Genomic DNA, 16,452 nt, shown 5'->3' with positions numbered 1-16,452 from the left:
CCACCTGGAGATTTCAGGGACATGAGAGAGTTCCATGCCCACACTGAGAACTGATTCAGAATCAGCATTTTTAAACAACCGTCTTGAGTGATTTTGACTTCCCGTGGCCCTCTGACGTTGCTCCAGAAACACCAGTCAAAGTGTTTTTCATGGCAGTCCAAAACTGGCTTAAGATATTTCGGGTACTGGGGTATAAAAGATTTGTCCCAGAGTCTCCGAAGAAGGGATTAAGAAGAAAACTTACATACACATGCTCATGGAGAGAGAGACAGACAGACAGACAGACATGTTGTTTCTAATGCTCTCACAAAAGGAGGGTTGAAAATTAGGTACAGTTATGGAGGATATTAATTTTTTATTTATATAATCTGGGTATTTCTTGTTACATTTTTTCTTACAGTGCCTTTATTGCTTTTATGATCATAACAGCCATAAAAATAATATGTACAGTAAAAGTCATACTTTGGAGGAATATTATGACACTGGAAATCTGCATAATATAATTTTTAAATTAATAGACTTTATTTTTTAGAGAAAAATAGAGCAAAATTTTAGGTTCAGAGAAGCACACCGTTCCCAAATCCCATCCCCCACCACAACACACAACCTCTCCACCAGCATCCACATCCCGAATGATCATAGTCGGCTTGTTAGGTCATTAGCCACCAAAGCCCATAGTTTATATTAGGGTTCACTCTTGGTGTTGTACCATTTGTGCTTTTTGACAAATTTATAATGGCATGTACCCACCATTATCATACAGAATAGTTTCACTGACTTCAAAATGCTCCGTGCTCACTCATTCATCCTTCCCTCTCTACCACCGCCCCATACGACTGGGAGTCCCTGAGGGCCACGATCTATTATCTCCATAGTTTTGCCTCTTCACTGTGTCATATACTTGGAATCATATAGAATAACACCTTTCAGATTGCCTTCTTTCACTTGGCAACATACTTTTAAGTTTCCCCTGTGTCTTTTCATGACTTGATAGTTGATTCATTTTTTATCACCGAATAAATACCCTCGTGCAGATGTATCACAGTGTTTGCCTGTTGAAGGCCATCTTGGCTGTTTCCATGTTTGTGCAATTGTTAATAAAGATATAAATATTTGTGTGCAGGTTTTGTGTGGACATATGTTTTCGACCTAATTTAGAAATACATCAAGGCATGAGATTGCTGGAGCATACTTGGTTTGCTAAGTTTCATAAGAAACCACCCAACTACTGCATTTCCACACTCGGTGAATGGGAGTTCCTGTTGCTCTACATTCTCATCAGCGTTTGCTCCTGTCAGGGTTCTGGATCGTGTCCATTCCAGCAGGTGTGTGCTATGGTACCTCATTCACGGTCTTCAATCGTAATTGCGTGGTGACGTATGCTGAGCGTCATCTCATAAGCCAATCGGCCATCTGTATATCTCCTTTAGTGACGTGTCTATTCAGATATTTTGCCATTTTTTAAAATTGGGTTGTTCTTTTTCTTGTTGAGTTTTAAGTATGCTTATTTTGGACAATAGTCCTTTATCAGATATGGCTTTGCACAGATTCTCTGTCAGTCTGTGACTCGTCATCTCGTTCTCTTGACAGTGGCTTTTGGGGAGCAGTTTGTAATTTTAATGAAGTCTAAGTTCTCAGCATTTTTGTCATGGATCATGTTTTTGATTTTGTACTGAAAAAGTCATCACCAGACCCAAGGTTGTCTAGGTTTTCTCTGAAGTAATCTTCTAAGAATTTTATAATTTTTCAATTTATATTTAAGCTTGTGATCATTGTTTTTCATGCGGATGTTCAATTGTTTCAGCATCATTTGTTGAATACACTATCCTTTCTCCATTAAATTGACTTTGCTTTTTTGTCAAAGAGGACTTGACTGTATTTGTGAGTCTGTTTCTGAGCTCTACATTTTGTTCTCTTTCTCCCCTTGTCCATTCTTTCACCAATCCCCACACTGTATCATTTACTGTAGCTTTATAGTAAGTCTTGACGTTGGGTAGTGTCAGCAGTCCAACTTGTTCTTCAGTGTTTTGTTGGCTCCTCTGGGTCTTTTGCTTCTCCATATAAAGTTCAGAATCAGTTTGCTGATAGCCACAAAATAACTTGCTGAGAGACTGGGATTACTTTGAATCTGAACATCAAGTTGGAAAGCATCTTAATATTGAGTATTCTTACTCATGAACATGGGATATTTTGCATTTAGGTCTTCTTTGATTTCTTTTATCAGAGCTTTGCAATTTTCCTCATATAGATCTTGTACACATTGTATTGATACCTAAGTATTTCACTTTTTCCGTGTTCTAAGGTGGGTGGTATTATGTTTTAAATATCAAATTCCAGTTGTTCATTGCTGGTATATAGGAAGTTGATTGACTTTTGTACAGTAATCTTCTATCATGCAAACTTGCTATAACCCATATTTGTGCCAGGTTAATTTTTGGTGGGTTGCTTGAAGTTTTCTACATAGATGATCATGTCACCTGTGAACAAAGAGTTTTATCTCCTCCTTCCCCAAAAGTAGACTTTTTCATTTCCTTTTCTTACAAATCGCTTTAGCTAGGACTTGCAGGCCATACTGAAAAGGAGTGGTGAAAAGAGACGTCCTCCTTGCTCTTGATCTTAGCAAGTAAGTTTTTTTCCGTGAAATGCGATCTTAGCTGTCGGTTTCTGTAGATGTCGTCTAATTTAGGGAAGTTCCCTTCTATTCCTAGTTTGCTGAGACACAATATAATTTTAATGTAAAACATTGTACAGTTAGCGTGTACAACTGGATTCTGGTTTTGTGAAAAGTATTTTACACGGAGGGAAAGAGGGAAAGGAATACACTTACAATTCAAGGTAGTCATCGTTGGCTGGATAACGAGTATTTTCTTTACACATTTTTGTATTTTCTAAATTTGCCTCAATGGACCTACGTTGTTTGCTGTAACATAAAAATAAGAATATGAGAACGGACGAGGCGTCCAGAGAGAATGGCTTGCGGACAGGAGAGCGGAGAGAGGCTAAAGCGGAAGCCCAAGGAAACGGACCTGATTTAGTAATTGCGTCATCAAGGGGAAGGCAAGCTCTCTGAGGGCCAGGCCTGATGAGCTACCCCGCGGCGTGATAAGTTGTCCCACCTGGGTCTTGGCTTTGCCCAGGAAACGCTGTTTAATTACCCGGCGTTCCGAGCCCGGTTCTGGTGAGTACGAAACCAGGTTTCCGTCTTTCCAAGTAGTTTTGCTGTTGTTTTAGGAGGAGGAGAAGGAGCTGGAGAGAGATTGATGGGAGTGAACCGAACCACGGAACCGGGGGCGCAGTGACCCGACAAGTCCCGGGGGGGAGGAGGGGAGCGCTCCCCAAAGCCCCGGCTCGCAGTGCGGGCGCGGGTTCCGAGCCCCGGGCACAGCCGGGCGGCGGGAGGGGGCAGCAGCGCCCCCGCCTGGCTGCCGCGCTCCCGGCCGGGCTCACCCCGTCGCCCAGGTGCCTCGAGAGCGCACGCAGCTCCCGGCGCTCTCTCCCGGGGCCGCGGCTCCCGCGCCCGCGGTGTGCTGGGGCGACGGCGACAGGCGAGGGGCCCGGGTTCGGGCCCGCCCCGCCCCGGCCTCCGGCTGCCTGCAGCGAGCGCCGCGGACCGGCTGGAGCCGGGTGAGCCGCCGCGCCCGTGTCGCGCCGCAGCCGCGGAGGCGCTGGGGGACGGCGGGCGCGGACGCGCACGGGAGGCACGGGCGGTGGGCCTCGGCCGGACCCTCGGCGGGCAGCGTGCCCACTTCCCCGGGCCGCGGCTGCGGGCGGCTCCGGCCGGCGCGGCCCCTCCGCCTTCAAGTCTGGGAGCTCCCGGCCCCACGCTGCCGGTGCCCATGGGGATCCGAGAGTTTCCCGGCGGCGCACCCAGGAGCAAAAGCATCGCCGTGTGAGTAGCGCCCGGGCTCGCGGGGCGCGGGGGGCGGCCCTCGGCAGCCGGGACGCGGGGCAGCCCGGGGTTCGGGTAGGGGCGGCGCGCGGTGGAGCTGCTTGGGAAGTTTCGGGCGTTCTCTCAGTCGCCGCTCGCCCCTATCTGCGCTGCCCCGAGGCGCCCGGGGCCGGGCGCGGGAGACGGGACCCGACGCCCAGGTTGCCGGGGCCGTTGGTGTGGGGGGTGGGCGAGCGGTCGGGGACCAGCGCGGCCCTGCGGCGGCACCTAACCCTGCTGCGCCCTTGCCCGCCCTCGGACCTGCCCCTCACCTGCATCCCCCCTCCTTCTCTCCCTCCCCGCCCACCTGCCCGCCCGCGGCCTCAGTGGCATGAGGAGGTCACCGGACGTCAGCCCCCGGAGACTGTCCGACATCAGCCCCCAGCTCCGGCAGCTCAAGTACCTGGTGGTGGACGAAGCTATTAAGGAGGACCTGAAATGGTCGCGCTCGGTGGAGGACCTCACTAGCGGGCCTGTGGGGCTCACGTCCATCGAGGAGCGGATCCTGCGCATCACAGGCTACTATGGCTACCAGCCCTGGGCAGCGAGCTACAAAAGTAAGACCCCCCCGGACCCCCCGCGTCCGCTGGTCCGTCTCCCCTGCTCTTGTCCCTGGTAGCTGGGGAGCAATCTCAGCGACGCGACCAGCCGCCCCCCCTACCCGCAGATACAGCCCCAGCTTTGCAACTTTCAGGAGAAACACGGAGACGGAATTCTCTGGGACCTTTGGGAATTTATGATCCGTTCTCTTACACCCCCTCCCCTTCCCACACACGCTTCTCTGTTCTCACCCCCTTGCTCTAGAGGTGTCGCAGTGGGGAGACAGATTGGAAACCCAGTGTACCCTGCGCCGTGTGCTTTCCCTGCGGATTCGAAAGTGTTACTCGGGTCTGGGTGTAGCTGGCTCAGGGACCGAATTTTAACTCTTCCCTTGGTCTCCTGGGCCCTGGTGATGGTGGAAGATTCCAGGGCCTTGAGTTTAAACTCCTCGGCTCCTTTTCTCTTTTCCCTATCTGTCCTTTGTGTAGAGGTTAATCTGGATCATTCTAGATACTGGCATTTGATCCCTGAGAGAGAGAGGGTTGGTGCCAGGGGGAGCAGCTGAAACTTTTCCTTGCCAGTGGGCTCCAGCTGATGGCTTTGGCAAAGCTGTGATCAGTCGTACAGGTAGTACCTGTGCGAGCAGGACTGATTTGGTGGGCATTTCTTCCTCTGGTTAGGAAGGGAGAAGACAGCCATGACCAGCTCCGGATACCTGTAACTCTAAACCGTAATTAGTGGTCCCATCACTGTCATTTGGCATAGCAAAAACGTTTCCCTTTACCATCCCAGTTAAGAAATGAGTCCTGCTTCATTTCATTTGTGATGAAGACTAACAGCTTAATGATTTTGAGATACGTTTTTCCCCTTTGTTGCTTGAAATTGGAACAGTTTATTGGTCCTTAGGAAAAAAAAATCAGGCTTTTGTAAATTAATCATACTGAGCTCTAAAAATAGGTCTCATTTTCTCCTAAAACCCTTGATTCCAAGCCAGAGGTCAGCAGTGTGCTGGCAGTTAGCTCGTTACTTTTAAGTTATTTGCAGGGAGAAATAATGGGATTTTGATGTTTTGTTTTCATGCCCTTACTTGTTTTTGAGGGACTGCGGTGATTGTGTTTAACTCTGTATAAACCTTTAAAAGGTTATCTGTGTCTCCTCCATTCTCCAGCTAAAATCCTAGCTGCTAAATTGGCTTTGGATGACAGAAGGAAAACAAGGGACCAAGTTCTCTTTGAAGCAGAATGCTGGGCGTAGAATGAAACAACGCAAAAGGAACGTAAACCCATAGGAAACCCATTTGTCTTATATGTAAAGATAAGACCTGTCCTGTTTCCACTTGCTGGATTTCGATTAGAAGGTTCCTATGTCTTGGTTCTGTTCTCTGCTTTCTTAATAACTAAAGACAGTCGTGTAAATCAGAGCCTTCCTGGAGTCTTCTAGTCCCCAAAGCCATGCAGAGATCTGTCACTAGTTTTACTGGTGATGTGGCCCCACGTGCTTTGTGGAAATTTTCACTAGGGTTCGTGACTTGGTGGGGAGGCAGGGAGCCACAGCACTGATGACTGTGCTTGGTACAAACACACTTTATAATTAAGACGGGGGACAGGCTGTATGGAAAACGCGTTTCTTGTACCACTAGTGGATTCTTAAATATCCTCTCTCTGAGGCTTCATTGAAGGGATAATATTAACACACAGGGCAGCAGTGATCACTGGGATTGACTAACGTCTGCTCACGCCAGTCTTTTTGTTCCGTGAAGATTCGCCTTAATTCCAAGGGGAGTTCCTTTTTTCTAAAATGCTTTAGGTGACAGCTGACATTTTGATGAATTAATTAGATTTTAAGTTTAAATTTAGAGAAGCTAATGTTTTATTAATATAGTCAAAGACATCTTAGGGCAGTCCTTTGGCTGTTTGCTATTTCTATCAGAGTAGAAGGAAGAATAAAAAGGCTTATCTATATGTTGGTATCGGTTCTTCTGTTTGTCAGCGAATCATCGTACTGAGCAAGCCGGGAGACACGGTGATTACAAAATAAATGCGGAGCAGGCCGTGGGCTGCTGCACGCCATGTCCTTGGCATTGGTAGGCCACCTTTCGGCCATCTTTCACAGTGGCTTGTCTGTGTCCCCACTGAAGGAGTCCCCAGTGAGGATTTCTGACTATTTGAGGGGTGTAGGTGAGCTCCCTTTGTAGCAGCAGACATTACTGAACTAAGCAAGGATTCATTCTTATCCTCTTGATTTTTGGTCTTTGTTTTGGGTGGCTAAGCTAAGTGAGGTAACTTTCAGTAGTGCAGACATGACCTTTGCTCAGTATTTTCTCCTGTCAGTGAGAGGAACAAGTTTCCCTCTAGACAAGGGACTTTTTGTAAGGAATTGTTGGGGGAAGAAAAAAAAATCAACAAAAACAAAACCAAAAAAACTCCTACTAAAGTCCCCTGGGTCTCACGGGATGGCATGTATGGAGTGGTCAGCTGAGAATTAAACTAGAAACAAGCAGGTAGGCTGGATCAAGGTCCGGTCCCCAGGGGCTCAAGTCCTGGAAGCTCCACATCCGTATTTCTGAACCAAACCTCTTGGGTAGGATTCTCCGGGGTTCCTTGGGTTCCTGGCTGTGAGCATATCCAGAGCCCAGAGAGCAGGTGGTCCAGAGCAGTCGCTCAGTAAATGTTTGGTGAGTGAGTGAGTGAGTGAGTGCATATGGTCTGAGACACTGGGCTCAGTGGGAGAGAACCTTTGACTGGACCTCTGTAGTGGTTTGGGTCCTTGGATTCCTTCTGGTGCCTTCCTGTCCTTTTGGAATGGCTTTCCTCCTTCCGCATTCTCCCATCCTAACTGCATCCTTGGCTTTCCAGACCGTAGGCTAGGCCAGGATTCCTGACGGCAAGCTTTCGTTTCGCCCAGGGTTTCCCAAGCTCAGCACGCTTGACGTTTTGTCCTGAATAATTCTTTAGTGTGGGGGCCTGTCTTGTGCATTGTAGAGCGCTCAGCAGTGTCCCTGGCCTCTGGCACTCCATTGCCACCCCCCTTACCCCCCGCCCTGCAGTGTGACAGCCAAAAATGTTTCCAGACATGGCCACGTGTCTCCCGGGAGTGTACCTTTGGATAAGAAGCCCTCATAATCTAACGCCAAGGGTAAGCTCTAGGTGAACTCTTCTGTTGACCCATCGTGCTAACCTCAAAGGCCTGCCTTCTGGATTCCTGACCTCCCGTCTTCATTCCTCCTGGACCCCTTCTTAAGTTTTCATGACGGGCCTGGCTCGAATCAACAGCCTTCTGGAAGAGCCTGTTGCCGTTCCAGCTGACATGACTCGGTACCCAATCACCGTAAATCAGGAGCCTGTAGAAAGTGTTTTCGAATTCAAAACAACATGCCTAGAGCCTCTCAGTGACTTCCTTTCCCCTCCCACCTTGTACCACAGAGCCCCCTCGCTCTCTCGGTTGTCCCGTGTAGACACCACTGAGGGAGGGGCGGGGAACAGAGATCAGGGATAAGCCATCAGTGTAATGGTAGTCGGGCCTGACGCGGTGGGGACGGGTGGCATTCTGGCACAGAGATGATTGAAGTCACAACTTTGCAGATCCCAGATGGAGCCTCTCAGGCAGGATGAAGGAGCATTTATAAATGCTTATTTTCATTTACTCCTTATTTTCATTTAGTCATTTAGCAAACTTTTTTGGAGCACTTTACTAAATGCCAGAATACAGAAATCAATGATGAGAGAGGAAGCTCACTGCACAGATGTGCACAGATGTGCCTTTGTCAGGAAACACAGATAAATAAATCTGTGCATCTAGGAGATGGGCACCCTGTTTACAGTCAGCAGGGAGGCTGTACTTCGCAGAAGGTTTCCCTGATGGGTGGCTTCAAACAACAGGCCCTTGAACATTTTTCTAACTAAAGAAACTTTTCAGGAATAGCTTTTGGGTGTGGTATGGGGGCGGGTGTTTGTGGTCGTGTTTATGGCTTAAAATGAGGTACAGCTGTCTTTTGAGCAGATGTAGTAATATTACATGGTGTTGGCCTGTTCAGATAAAGGTGATTTTTTTTTTTTTTAAACAATGCTGTTGGGTTTTAGTTTTAAGTCATTTGTAGAGAGGAGGGTCGGTTAGTCCCAAATAACCCCCCCCACTCCATGTCTAGTCCACTCTAGCCTGTAGTTGGCAAGTTGAGCCTTGGTTGGGAACATGGGAATTCTGGAGCAGAACCATCCATCTAGCTGGGTAAGGTTTTTTTAGTTCAAGCTGGGAAAGAGGTCACTGGGTAACTCCCAGTAACAGAGCAGTCTCATGTTTTTGGATCTTCCAGGTCAAAAGCATCAGAAAGGGTTTGTGTGAGGTCGGGGGCGGCAGTTGGTAGAGAAAGAGCATCTTTCTTCTGCTCTTTGCCATTTCAGCCCAGACTGCCGGTACAGGCTGCTGATGCCGTTACCAGTGAGAGCCGGAATGGTGGCTCACGGTATAATTCATGGTGAGCAACTTCTGTTCGGTCCTCCCAAAATAGTAAAGGTCAGGTCAGCAATTCAAAAATGACCCACTTGTAAGAGATTTATAATTTGGTTGTAAATGTTTATTCTGGGTTGGGCCTTGGCATATTGAAATACTAGATCAAAAAGATTTTTAAAGGAGTAGAAGTTGGAGGGGGCAGAAGGCCAGAGTGAGCAGAGAGCATAAACCGCACTTTCTAATGTCTCTGAGAGTCCATTTTATTCCCGAACGGGAATCCGTGTTAACTAAGTAATAAACGGTTTTCAGAGAGTCAAAAGAATTAAACACAGAACTGTTCTCTTGTAGGGAAGCGCAGTGCCCCACAGTATGCTCAGATCATGGACAGGGGTTAGAAACCCTTTGCCTCTGGTCTTGGAGGGCCATGTTCTCCCTTCCAGGGAAGCAGAGCCCGGGCCCAGAGATTTCTCACTGTTGTGCATAAGTCGCCCCTGGTTCTGTTTACAAGGCGCCCGATCTAAAACACCAGGGGTGGACATCTGTCCTTCCCTCAAGCAGCTGGAAATATTCAGGTTAGTTGAGTTAAACAATTTATATACCCGTGGATGAACCATTGAGCTCTGTGAAGGGTTTTACTCGTAGCCCGAGTGCAGGCAGGGCAGCCTCCGCATCTCACGTTGTCAGGAGAAGCAGACGAAGTGGGTCTCGGGCGGCTGGGTTCCTATCCCTTTGTCACCCTGTCACTGCTGGCAAGTCACTCACCATGGGGAGCCTCTGTTTTCTCTTCTGTAAAATGGGGGATAATGTCACCACTCTTCAAGGATTGTCACGAGGAATAAATGAAATAATGTATATAGAGCATCTGACGTCGATAAATAATCCTTCATTTTCGTTTATTCATTCAGCAAACTTTTGAGCTCTTAGTGTGAGGACTCTGCTAGCGTCTAGAGGGTAGTGACACAGTCCTCATGCTGGGGTCTCCCAGGCCAGAGGGAGCGAGAGGGAAACCCGAAGCCAGCCGACATACAGTGAAGATGGGCTTGGGGGTGCTTCGAGAGCCCTTTCTCACCGTGGGGAGTGCGGCTCCGAAGCTGGAGGCAGAGTAAGCCACAGGAAGGTGGCGGGGGATGGGGGGCGGTTTGCCTTCCATACAGATGACCAACATCTGTGCAGAAATTTGCATCCACTACTCTCAGAAGGTGACTCAGCCTGACTGGACTGTGGCCGCTTGGTGAAGGCTGTCTGTGAGCAGAAACTGACTCGAGTGTGTTACGCTCCGGCTGTCTGACGTATGTTATCAGCAGGGCCATGGATACCTGTCCCTTCACCCACCCAGGTCCCAGGCTAGGTGTCACTTCTTCCAGGGAGCCTCCAGGACCATCTAGACCTGGCGAGATGTTCTTGCCAGGGGCTCCACAGTGCAGTCACTTCACACACGTGTTGTCACAGCTGATTCAAGTGTGTGGCTGAAATGACAGACGGCGAGCCCTGCAGGGGCAGGGCTCCTGGCTGCGTGCCCAGTCCTTGGCTCTGGGACCATAGGACTGTGGTGGTTCTGTCCCCCAGTCGTAGAGCATCCCTGGCCCCGAAATCAGTAAATGTTCACTACATGTATCAGTGAAAGTTCATGTGTACACACACACACACACACGCGCGCACGCACACACACACATGGCTGATGTGCATCTACATTTCGGTGGGGTCTTCCAGAATTATCCTGCACGGAGCCCTTCGGATTGCCTTTCTCCATCAAGAAATGGGCCTCCCATTGCTCGGTGTCCTGGGTCTTCACCTTGACTCAGCTACAAACAGTGACAAGCAATTTCACTCCTCCAGCTTACATTTGCCAATGGCGTATCAGAGCGTTTAGTGCAGTTTCAATAAGCTCCTGGTAAAAATGCTGTGGAAAAATGAACAGAGCCCAGGGAAGAAGAGAAATGGATCAAGGGGGGATTGGAATTATGATCTTAAGGCAAGAATAAAGTATCAGGGGAGGGAGAGGTAAAATGGGCCTATGACATGACTTTATGAGAACGATTGGAGCCAGAACCTTTGGGGGTGTCCTCCCAGCTCACCGTAATGCCCTTCCCTGCCTGGCACCACATCCTGTGGGTGGGCTCCTAGCAGCCAGACTTGCATCATCTCCTGGCCACCACAGGTTAGATTGGCATGGACTCTTGACACACACTGACTCACCCAGTATCTCCCTCCTGGAATTTGACGTTAAAATCAGGAGGTTATGGTCTCGTTTCAAGTGGAGGTGATGCTCTGAAGGGGCTCTGCTGGCTTCCGTGGGGATGGGGAGGCAGAGAAAGCTGTTCTGCATAGAAGAATCAGCCAGGTGTGCAGAGTGACCCCGAGGGACCAGTGGCGATTTTCAGGACTCGATGCTGGGTGCTGTTTGCCTCCTGGGTCAAGGTCATGATAGAGCTCATCCTCTGGGCTCCAGGAGCTGGCACTGTGGCAATGCCACAGTCCCTTCCTGCTAAGTGAGCAGAAGCTGGGTTTTGTTCTGTGCACCTGCAGACTCCCATCTGTATAGTATTTCTGAGCCACTTCTACAGGTCCACGTAGGACAAAGCAAGGATATATACATTCCAAAGAATTTTCCATTGGCAATAAGAAATCACGTCCTGACTGCTGAGATAAAAAAGATTATGGAGCCTCCGTCACTGGCGAGCTTCAGAAGGAGGCAGACAGTCAGTAACCCCAGCTGGATTAAGTATTTACTTATCCTGTGTGAAGGGGATGGAGGGGATTTGTCTTCGGTTTATTTATTTTTTTACATGATGTCTTTTAGTTCAGTGGTGAGTGTGCATTGATCAGGAGAGTAACAGACCAGTGTTGTTTCATTCTCTTACCGCAGAGCCTAGAAAGGAACTTGTACAGTTAGGAACTGGGAAATTCTTTCAGCTACGGATGGTGACAGGACCTTGAACGGTGGCCTTGGACATGGGCACACACTTTTCTCCTCCGCAGCTTGAGGCGGCCTTAGTTTGTGACAGCATTCGAAATTCTAGGGAAGAAATCGCTCCTCCGAGGTGACTCACAGCGTGGAAGGGCTCCCGAGATGGAGAGTATGAATGGAGCCTCTCAGAACACTTTCCTAGTTTTGACAGACGTTTTCTGTGACATTCAAATTTTCCACCTGTCAGTCTGCTGTGTATCGTCTGCTGTATGTGCCTAGATAGGAATTTATTAAGTATTTATTTTTATCCTTTTTCATCATCTACTTCCTAACAGTGTGTATGATAACATCTGGGTATGTCCTCAAGGTTCTGTCGAAAAGGGTCCAAAGAAAGAGGCTTCCTGATGAATGTGGACTTTGCTTCCTTAGTTTCTTCTTTAGAAACCGAGTCTGCTTATATTCAATGAACATACACTGAGATGTCCGCTTCTTAAAAAAATGAACATAATTATGATGCCCGGTGTGAAACACTTGGGTTTTCCGCAGTGTTCTCATGCCACGCGCATGTGGGAGTTTAAGAAACACTATTCATGGAGCTAGGCATCATGCTGGCATGTGGTACCTAGGAAGGGCTCGAAATCTCCACCTCTGTTCATTTTGTTTTCAAGAGTCAGGTCGTTTGGAGACTATTTAAATGCTATAATCCAGAGCCCCAGATTTCAGGGGTTCATCCAGACTCTTTCAGTTTAAGTCAGCATTTTCTTTTATAAAATATTGAACATACAAAAGCTATTTATGTATTTATCTGATTTTAGGCAGTGCGTATGTTTTCAAAGTTAAATGTGAAGAAAATGATATAATTAGACTGTTCTAGAAAACACTCGGAAGCCTTGGTACTGGTGCCTCTGTAATGGCGTTTATTCTTTCTGTAACCTCCCTTGCATCTTGTGGTTCTCTGGGTGGGGGGGGCTCTGAGGACACTCACTGTGAGGGACGATCACTTTCAATTTAGACCCCCCTGCCGTCTTACTCCCTCTTGAGAAGTTCAGGGGCCAGACAGAGGCTTCAGCAAACCACTGCCTAGAAGTCCAAACGCTGTTCACGGAGGGGTTTATTTGTGAATGCTGTGGAAACAGATCAAACCGTTGAACCACAGTGGATGTGTACCTCTCCCTCCCCCTGTCCCACTCCCCACCCCCAAGTCACCCAGTCATGCATTCTTTCAGTCAGACACCAAATAATTCACTGCTTCTAAAGATTATTTATTTATTTGACAGAGATCACAAGTAGGCAGAGAGGCAGGCAGAGAGAGAGGGGGAAGTAGGCTCCCTGCCTAGCAGAGACCCTCAATGTGGGGCTCGATCTCAGGACCCTGAGATCATGACCTGAGCCGAAGGCAGAAGCTTTAACCCACTGGGCCACCCAGGCGCCCCTAGTTCACTACTTCTAAAGGGCAGCAAATATATTCACTTCTAACAGAAATAGAAGTGTATGGTGTGGTTACGGTATTTCTGGAAAATTCCATAGCTGGGGGATGAGACAGATACATGCCAGTTTGTAATACTTTCCTTGTCTTGGGGCCATCTCACAGATGCCCTGTGTCTTCTTGGTGTTTCCCTAACTCAATACCTGGAGGTATTTGCGGTCAGCGTTGAGCAGCCTTGCACTAAGTTCTACACGTGATATCGCATATTATCTTATCATAGGACACTGTAGACAGTCAGCACCAGGGCAGTGAGCCACAGCAAACTTCTTTTCCTATTCCTTCGGAAGCTCGGGCTCTGCTGCTGTCATCAGAGTTCTTTTTTTTTTTTTTTAAAGATTTTATTTATTTATGAGAGAGAGAGAGAGAGCACAGGCAGACAGAATGGCAGGCAGAGGCAGAGGGAGAAGCAGGCTCCCTGCAGAGCAAGGAGCCCGATGTGGGACTCGATCCCAGGATGCTGGGATCATGACCTGAGCCAAAGGCAGCTGCTTAACCAACTGAGCCACCCAGGTGTCCCTGTCATCAGAGTTCTAATTCATTTATTTGATGTATCCTAGCAGTTTAACACTTTTTCTCCCTCTTTTTGTGAAAGCATGTGCAACAAACAAAGATTTTTTTTAACTGGGTTGATGAGATTAAGCTACTAACCCAGAACATTTCTCCCCTAATGTTTTATGCCGCAGGCATTCTGGTTCTTTCCAGTGCTAAAGAAAGCCAGCCTGAGACCTGAGACATTCTTCTTCTTCTGACTAGGGGCCAAGCAGAAAAACAGTGGCCTGGAATTGAAAAGCGTTAGGATTTCTTTCCGGCTCTGCCTGTTCTTTCCCACGCCGCTGCTCATTTTGTCTGTACGGTTTCTCCGTTGCCCGTAGGAAAAGAATCCCCGGGTCCAGAGAACTAAGTCCTGTACCCCTTCCTCCTCTGGCAGCCCTGAGAGTCCTAGCACTCTTGAATTCCTGTAGCTGTGAAGGGGAGTGATGTTTCTAAAGGCCGGCTCTACTTCTGTACGGTAGTAAGAATCAGAGTGTCCTGGTTACCGTGACCATGACTTTACGCCATAACATCAGGGATGGTAAAGATCCGGAGTTCCGCCCAGCGGTTTCTTGCATGACTGGTTCTGGAGCCGTTTCCCCTCGTGGGGATGAATCTAAGATTCAGGGATGTGGCTGAGCTAAAATGTAGGACACAGGTGGTTGGAGGACACTGCATTCCCTTCTGTCCCCCGTCGTCTCGCCTGCCTCTTTCTCTGGCCCCCACCTTTTCTTCATGCTGAGCACGTGGAGTCTGAGCCCCGACAGGAGGCCGCGTGTCTTCGGAACTGAGGTTCCCCGGTGGTCAGCAGGTGGCCCCGAGTTCCTCAGGTCGATGCCTAGGTTCCTAGATTTCTCTACTGCTTTTTGGTTGATGTGACTCCTGGAGGCAGAGGGCGGGGGCTGAGGCCGCTAGGGTCCTGGGCCGCCTTGTATGGAATAGGAAGCCGGGAGGTGACAAGATAACAGTTCTCCTGGAGTGGCTCAGAAGTCTTGTCTCAGAGCCGGCAGCTGTGCCCTGGGCCTGCCTTACTTCCTATCTAGAAGCGTCTGTGTTGCTTTGGGGGAAATGCAGTATAAAGAGAAAAGACACACTGTCTTTTCCCTTTGCTTTACACACAGTCCTCTCTGGAGAGAACTTTACGTCTGACATTTCTGGTCACCAGAGAGGTGGGTAGGGTTTTCCACACGAACCCACTCTGCTGTGCCAGCTGGGAATCTAATGGATTCTCTGGGTTCTAGTGCTGCATACATGGGGACAGCATCAGGTCCCATGGGCGAAGGGCTCCATCCTGTAAGACTGCCCCCACCTCAGACCCCAGTCCCCAAGTCCAGGTCGTTAGTGTGCTTCTGACCCACTGGCTAGAATTTGGGGGTTCCCACAACCTCCTCCTCGGGTGTGATTCATCTGTCCCTGTGGCTCCCAGAACTCAGGAAAGTCGTTTACTTATTAGATCCTCTGTGTATCGTAAGAGGATGTAACTTAGGAACGTAAGACGACAGAGCTTAGATGGAAAGAAGCAGAGGGAGAGCATGTGGGAAGGGGTGCCGGGCTCCCATGCCCCCTCTGGGTGCACCACCCTCCCGGCACCTCCTCGTGACCTGCCACTCCGGAGAGCCCTCCAGATGGCCTCTTCCTGGGTTTATATGGAGGGCCCAGGACAAAGGCAGGAGTGGTTAAGTCATTGGCCATTTGGTGCTTGGTTTGACATCCATTTCCTTTCCCTTCCCAGAGGTGGGGGTGGGGGGTGGGGACTGAGAGTTCCAGCGCTCTCATCACACAGAGTTGGTTCCTCTGGCAACCGGTCCCCATCCTGAGGAGTTCCAGAAGTCACCTCATTAGCATCATCTCAGTGTGCCTGGAAGGGGCTTCTCAGGAACCAGCAACTGAAGAGACTCATTTCACCTTTATGGCTCTTACCAAGTAGGAAATTCCAAGGGTCTCAGGAGCTCTATGCCAGAAGCGGCTATGAGAACCACATATGTGTTTCTTTTGTTTTTGAATTCCAGTAGAGTTAACGTACCATGTTCACTTCAGACCTACAGTATAGTGATCAACAGTTCTGTAATTTATCCACAGCTCGTCACGATAAGTGCACGTTCAACCTCTTTACCTGTTTCCCTCATCCCACCAGCCCCTCCTCTCTAGTAACCATCAGTTTGTTCTGTATGGTTAAGAATCTGCTTTCTGGTGTGTTATATATTTCTTAGTAGAAGTCGCAGTATTGCACGTAGGTTTTAAAAGAGATTGTAGAGGCAGTTGGTGAAATTTGAATGCTGTTCATTAAATTATTTTAGGGACTATTGTTATTTTTCTTGGGTCTAATATTAGTGTGGCTGTTTAGGAGAATGTCCCTATTCTTAAAAGATACTGAGGTATTTAGGGGCACCTGGGTGGCCTAGTCGATTAAGCGTCTGACTCTTGATTTCAGCTCAGGTCATGATCTTGGGGTTACAGGATCAAGCCCCATGTCGGGCTCGATGCTCAGTGAGTCTGCTTCTCTCCCTCTCCTTCTGGCCCTCCCCTGACTCACACACTCTCACTCTCTAAATAAATGAATAAACGCATAAAGTGTCATTATGTCTATAATGTACTTTCAAGTCATTCAACAGA

This window comes from Lontra canadensis, unplaced genomic scaffold (genome assembly GCF_010015895.1).
Source record: "Lontra canadensis isolate GAN:19392208 unplaced genomic scaffold, GSC_riverotter_1.0 scaffold120, whole genome shotgun sequence".
Classification (NCBI taxonomy): Eukaryota; Metazoa; Chordata; class Mammalia; order Carnivora; family Mustelidae; genus Lontra; species Lontra canadensis.
This window is presented reverse-complemented; position numbering follows the sequence as displayed.